General features: G+C 44.1%; 1 long non-coding RNA gene across 17 annotated transcripts in view; it reads right to left on the bottom strand.

The window, feature by feature from the left end:
- Positions 1–355: 355 nt before the first annotated feature.
- LOC132427182 (uncharacterized) overlaps positions 356–6,352 on the bottom strand; it is a 204,976-nt gene continuing 198,979 nt past the window's right edge. For 15 of the 17 annotated variants that reach the window (XR_009519818.1, XR_009519825.1, XR_009519830.1 and 12 more), the window contains 3 exons: positions 5,584–6,043; positions 3,645–3,832; positions 356–983 (listed from right to left, as the gene is read on the bottom strand). This is a non-coding gene — a long non-coding RNA (uncharacterized lncRNA). The remainder of the gene's footprint in view (positions 984–3,644; positions 3,833–5,583; positions 6,044–6,352) is intronic. The other 2 variants (XR_009519821.1, XR_009519829.1) reach the window with 2 other exon arrangements.

Here is a 6,352-nt window from a genome sequence, read left to right as displayed (position 1 = left end):
GTGAAGCCAAGCAAGATAATGTTGAAGGACCAGCAGCTTTCTGTGTGAGAAGCTCCATCTTGTTTGGTCCTTAGAACCATTGGCTAGGATTCTGGCACCATTTAAAACCAGGCAGAGCAGTACTGAGAGGTGTCTGTCTGAAGAAAGGAAGGGTCTCTTGATGGGGGTGTTGGATTTTTTTCTAAAAGCAGATTGACATCCTCAACTCTGAGAGGAGAATGGGGTTGGGGGTGGGGGGAGATGTGTACTGAATGTTGAGCGTTTTGTGACTTTTTAGTGATCTATGAACTACTTTTAAAAATTGGCTTTTCTCCTCTTAAGCTCTCCCAACCTAGGTAGGATGCAGGAGCGCATTTTAAAAAGCAATAATGATAATAATCTTTTCTTAAAGCCACTGTAATGAGGCATCTTCTTTATCCTGGCAGAATAGCTCTTGCCTTTCTCCATAAAGGTTTGCTGCACAGACTTCGTTAATGGTGTGTGGCTGTTCCCCACTATTCCAGCATTATGTGAATAATGGTGGTGTCTTTTGTGGCCCACCCCCTGAAGAATAAGCCTTTGAAATTCTAAATGACTGTGTTGCAGGTTTTAACATCTGCTTCAGAGGAAGAATTGAGAAATGCGCACTCACCGAGCAAGATGCAGCATGCCTCGGAAAAGCCTTTCCGCCTGACGCCTCTGTCCCACGTATTTAGATGAACATACATTCTTGAAGATGCCCTCGAGTTCTCTTGATGCCAGCAAAGAATGACAGATGTGATCAACAGCCTTTTTTGCCCAAATATTGATACCCCCGTGGACACATATGTAGTCACTCCTTCCCCTTCTAGGACTTCCTAATCAAACAAAGCAATAGGAATGGAGCAACTGGGAGCTGGTGGCATCTCTGAGGTCAGGTGGTGATCTGGTCTTCCGGTGGGGAAGGCACAGTGGAAAACAGTCGGCCACGTGGGTGCACATCAGTCTACCTGTTAATGAAGTCTCTGCAGAGAGCCCAGAAAGACATGGGAGTTGAGGCAGCAAGGTAGACATCTTTAGTCAGCTTCAAGAATTAAAGCCAAATATATCTAGACAAAACTATAATTCAAAAAGATACATGCACCCCTATGTTCATAGCAGCACTATTCACAATAGCCAAGATATGGAAACAACATAACTGTCCAATAGCAGATGAATGGATAAAGAAGATGTGGTACATATATACAATGGAATACTACTCAGCCATAAAAAAGAATGAGATAATGCTATTTGTAGTAACATGGATGCAACTAGAGATTATCATACTAAGTGAAGTAAGTCAGAAAGAGAAAGACAAATAACATATGGTATCACTTATATGTGGAATCTAAAATATGACACAAATGAACCTGTCTACAAAACAGAAACAGACTCATGGACATGGAGAACAGACTGGTAGTTGCCAAAGGGGAGGGGATTGGGGGAGGGATGGAGTGGGAGGTTGGGGTGAGCAGATGTAAGCTATTACATATTGAATGGATAAACAACAAGGTCCTACTGTATAGCACAGGTAACTATATTCAGTATCCTATGATAAACCATGATGGAAAAGAATTTTTGAAAAAGAATATATATATGTATAACTGAATCCTTTTGCTCTACAGCAGAAATTAACACAACATTGTAAATCAGCTACACTTCAATTTAAAAAAAGAGAGGGAAAAAAAAAGAATTGAAGCCAAGGTCCTCCCTCATTGCCCTCACTGCACTCAGGCCTTGCAAGTGTACGACTTGCCAAAGCTCCTGTGTTCTTTTCCATCAAAGCACTCAGAGCTCTGTATTGTCTGTTTTCTCTCCCAGGCTGTGACATCTCGAAGGCAGGCACTGTTTTTGGTTTTGTTTTTGAATTTTATTTTATTTGTTTTTTATACAGCAGGTTCTTATTAGTTATCCATTTTATACATATTAGTGGATATACGGCACTGTGTTTTTATAGTCACAATGTCCACCCCAAGCAGACCACGATTGACCTGGGACTTTGCTGGTTTTAGCATGAAAAGTGCGGTGTCCTGGGAATCCCCTCATTCCTGGGCAAACCACTGGTTACACAGTACATGCTCAATAAAGGAGTTAGATGCAAGAAGAAGAAAAATGGTGTAGCACCTTGATTTGGTGAATAGTAAAGTCTAGGACTCGCGTGGATTACCCTGATGACTACTGTTTACTACCCACGGTATCTCTCTGCCAGAAGGTGAAAATGTCAACCAAGCGTGACTCTCCCGGTTGTTATTCTTACAAAGACAGGAGTTGTTATAAGGCACAGGGGTGTGAGGGAGAAAGAGAATGAGGGAAAGTTTGAGAGGAAAAGAGGAAAGGGAAGGTAAAGGCAAATCTCCAAATGGCTGGCACTCAGCCCTCAAGGAGATCCGAGGTCTATCATGACTTGCGAGGCCCTGTGTGATCTGGTCCAGCCTTCCACTCTAATTTCAGCCCCAATCATTCCTCATGCACCCATTCCCACCAGAAAGGCCTCACAAGCATCCTACCTGTTGGGCAGTGTACTAAAGCACTTCCCTACTTGGAATGTTCCACCCCCCAGCCACCCATGGGGTCTGAGTCATCTCCATTCAGGCCCTTGTTCAGAGATCTTCCCTTCCTACCCCGTATAAATGAGCACTTCCTTGCCCATCTCTGTTTGTCCTCTAACGCTGCTTTAATCAGCTCCACAGCCCTCACCGCCACCAGACACATTACTGTATGTACTGATATCTGTTTATTGTCTGTCTGTTGTCCCTTACATAGTGGCACTATCTAATAGAACTTTCTGCAGCATTCTATAACTGTGCCCTCCCATACCTGAGCCCCTAGTCGTATGTAGCAACTAATATTTGACTTAAAACTCAAGTATTTGAGAACTTGAAATCTGCTAGTGAAAATGATGAACTGAATTTTTGATTTTTTAAACATGTATTAATTTAATTCAAATTCAAATAGCCACATATGGCTCGTGACTATCATTTTGGACAGTGAGTTACCAGAAAAGTCTTTGAGAGCATGAATTTTTTTCTATTTTGTTTCCTTTCAGATTTCCCAGTTCCCAGAGCAATGCCAGCCACATAAAAGGACTTCAATAAGTATTTTTTTTTAATAAATTATTAAATCTGGGTATGAAACAGGCATCTCTGATCAGGAAACAACCTAACCAGTGAGGCTAATTCTAAGTTTGAATTATCCCAGGTCAAGATTCAAAATGACAACATGCCTGAGACGACCCTTCAGAGGCAGAAGTTGTCAAAGGGACTTTCTCTGGACTAATTATGTCACTGCCCTGCACCTCAGTTTCCTTATCTGTTCAATGGAGTATTGTATTTGCTTCTTAGTATTTAAAGGAACTGTCACTGAATAGATGCCTGAGTTCTCTGGTGATGCTAAAAGCCTATGTGTAAATATATGTGTATATATGTAGCAAAGCACTTTGAAGAATGCTAATCTGTGATGTTCTTGCCAGTGATTACTATTTTCGAAGAGGGGGATGATTTATTTTCATTACAAAACGTGTCTTTGCTTAACAAAAGACTCCACAACAGAACTGGCTTAAAATAACTAACTCCTTGATGCTTTTTAAATAAGATTATATCCTGAAAAATCCAGGGGCCATGAAATTTATCACACAAAACAAGGTTTACCTGTACTTTCGAGGGTTCATTAGGATATTCCTTTGACGTGGTCACATCCTTATAACACCTTTTTTTTCCCCTAGGACTTTGCTTTGATTGTTAGTTGTTGCAATCTTGGAAGAGTCTAGCATTCATTCCTTCTACTGGTTCGAGAAGTATTTATTAAATTCCAAATGTGCCCACCACTCTTCTTGACACTGGGAATACAGTTTCATAAAACGAAAAGTTGAATAAGATAATACATGGGAAGCTTTTGAAATAGTACCTGACACACACTAAACATTCCATAAATATTAATCGTTGTTGTTGCTGTCTTTACATTGGAACTTAGAGTCCAGTGGGAGAAAGAGACAAGAAACAAACATGTATGATCAGAATTCTTTTCAGTGCAAAGTGCAATGGCAAATATAAAACAGGGTATAACCTGTTACTTTAGGGACAGCACCTGAGGCTCGACCCGAAGTGTTCCAGTGTCCAGCCATTAGGTAGTAGGATTTCTCATCTCAACTATAGAAGTAATAAGATCCTGCTTCTGGAATATTGTTGAGTCTGCCTCAAGCGGATTATGAAAAGTGTGGTCAGACCACTTAAAAGGACAGAGAGCTATGGTTTCATTTTGTTAGATGAACTTCTCTTTGCCTGCTGGCCAATAAATGTTGTTTAGTAAATGTCTACAGACATGCCCCGCCCCCAATTAAAAACTCCAGCAGAATGAAGTGTTAAAGAATTTCTGGGACAGGAGCCTCTTCACATTAGTTAGTCAATGGAGCTGCTGCTGGGAGGAGATACTCTGTGAATGACAAGGATGAACCCGATCCAAAGATCTGGGGGCACAGAGTTAATGCCATTTAGTAGACATTCACTGGGAACCTGCTTGGAGCCAATATAAGAGTGAAGGCAATGGAAAGGCAAGAAGGAGGATAAGGCAAGCGTCTCCCTTCAAGGACTTCACAGTTTGTAGGGAGGCTGCAGTGTTTCCAGTGAAGCTGAGGATGGTGAAGGCTGATGAAGCAAACCTAAAAGACCTGACCTGGAATGGACACGGGATCTCACTTCACCTCCCTCAGCTGCCTCCTCTTTTTCATCTTGCTGCCCCTCCCCCTCCCCCTCCCCCTCCCCCCTCCAACACCACCCGCATTCACCCGAGCCTCCCCAAGGACAATAGGGAAGCAGCCCTTGATGAGGCTGGGGAGAATCTCCTGTCTGCGTCCCAAGCCACATTTGCCTGGCTATGACTTTGCTCGATGGAAAATAAATCACAGCCACTCCGTTCCCGGTCACTGTCCCCAGGGAGCTGAGACCTCCTCACCTCCTCCCTTGGAGCCGGCCTGCAACATGGGATTGTCAGGTACAAAGAGAAAAACCTTCAGAGACCCACACCCCATTTGGAGAGCGAAGAGGGTCAGTGGGAAGAATTGCTAGCAGTTGAATGTGAGTGGTTGGAGAGGGATTGGAAGGAAAAGGTTTCAGAAGGGGAAGAAAGAAAATCAGGGAAAAAAGCCCTTACTCCCCAGCCCCGCCTCCAACCTCCATAGTCTGTGGACAGAGAACCGCATGGTGGTCCGGGTCCTTGTAGAACATTTGTGTGCCGGACAATAGCACAGCCTGGCTTCAGATCATCAGCTGCTGTTTTCTGGTTAGCTCCCCCTTTATGTGAGTGTACAATGCAAGCCTTCAGTCACAGTGACTCTTGAGGAATACATCTGGTTTTTTCTTTCAGACGCTCTGAAAAGGTCAGCCTGTTCGTTTCTTAGACGCGAGACACCACATCTTTTTTTTCTCCCTCTGAACTGGAAAGACAGACAGACCTACACCTTTTCTTGCTTCCTAGTACATAATTAGACATGGTGCACTTCTAGAAACCAGCCAGCCAGCCAGCGCATCCTCTGCACTCTCTCAGAAACGCACAGCCCAAACTTCCTCGCTCCCAAACTCCCAGGCTACTCACAAAGCTCTGGAGGGTCCTCCTTCCCCAGCCCCACACCCTGGGGTTCTCTGCTTGCTGTTTTGTTCATTATGACAAGGATCCCCCCCTCGCTCTGCTCCCTCGACACAGTCTACGACCGATGCTGTCTCTGGCAGAGGGAAGGTTTGAAAATTTCTGCCAAAAAAAAAAGTTTAATAATTTTCACTCGAGAGATGGTAAAGATTCTTCATGCGCGTTGTAACATCATAATAAATGTGCCCATGAGGAAAGCATGATCAGCAGCTGGTGTCTGACAAATTATCTCATTCCAGACAGGCAAACAGTCCACTGTGGGGAGACACCAGAGCCTGAAGAGGCAACTTGGCACACGATTGGGGTTTCACCTCTCAGATGATGGAGGTCCAAATGGCCCACCGCGTCTGCGCCTGGGTCTGGGAGGTTTTCTCCGGCTCTTCTGTCCTCTCATCACCTTCCGGAGCTCCTGACAGCCATGGAAAAGGGGATTACTCTCTGGGCTCAGCCAGCCCATCTCTCGCCCCTCCTCCAGGACACTTGTATTCCAACCATAAGAAGCAATTACAGTCTACCCTCCACCACGAGCCATGCTCTTTCATGTGTGGGGCGTGCTACTTCCTCATGTCATCACAGCCAGGTCCCACCTCACGCTCCTATTTCATGTTCGAAACCCATCTAGGCTCCTGCACACTCTGCTACAGTCAATCTCTCTTCTGGAAGCGACTAGGACCTTTGCCTAGGAATTTTAGGACACCATTATATGGTTATTCGTCTT

The sequence above is a fragment of the Delphinus delphis genome, chromosome 6, assembly GCF_949987515.2.
Source record: "Delphinus delphis chromosome 6, mDelDel1.2, whole genome shotgun sequence".
In the NCBI taxonomy this organism is placed as follows: Eukaryota; Metazoa; Chordata; class Mammalia; order Artiodactyla; family Delphinidae; genus Delphinus; species Delphinus delphis.
Note: the sequence above shows the minus strand (reverse complement) of the source record. Positions and strands in the feature narration are given on the sequence as shown.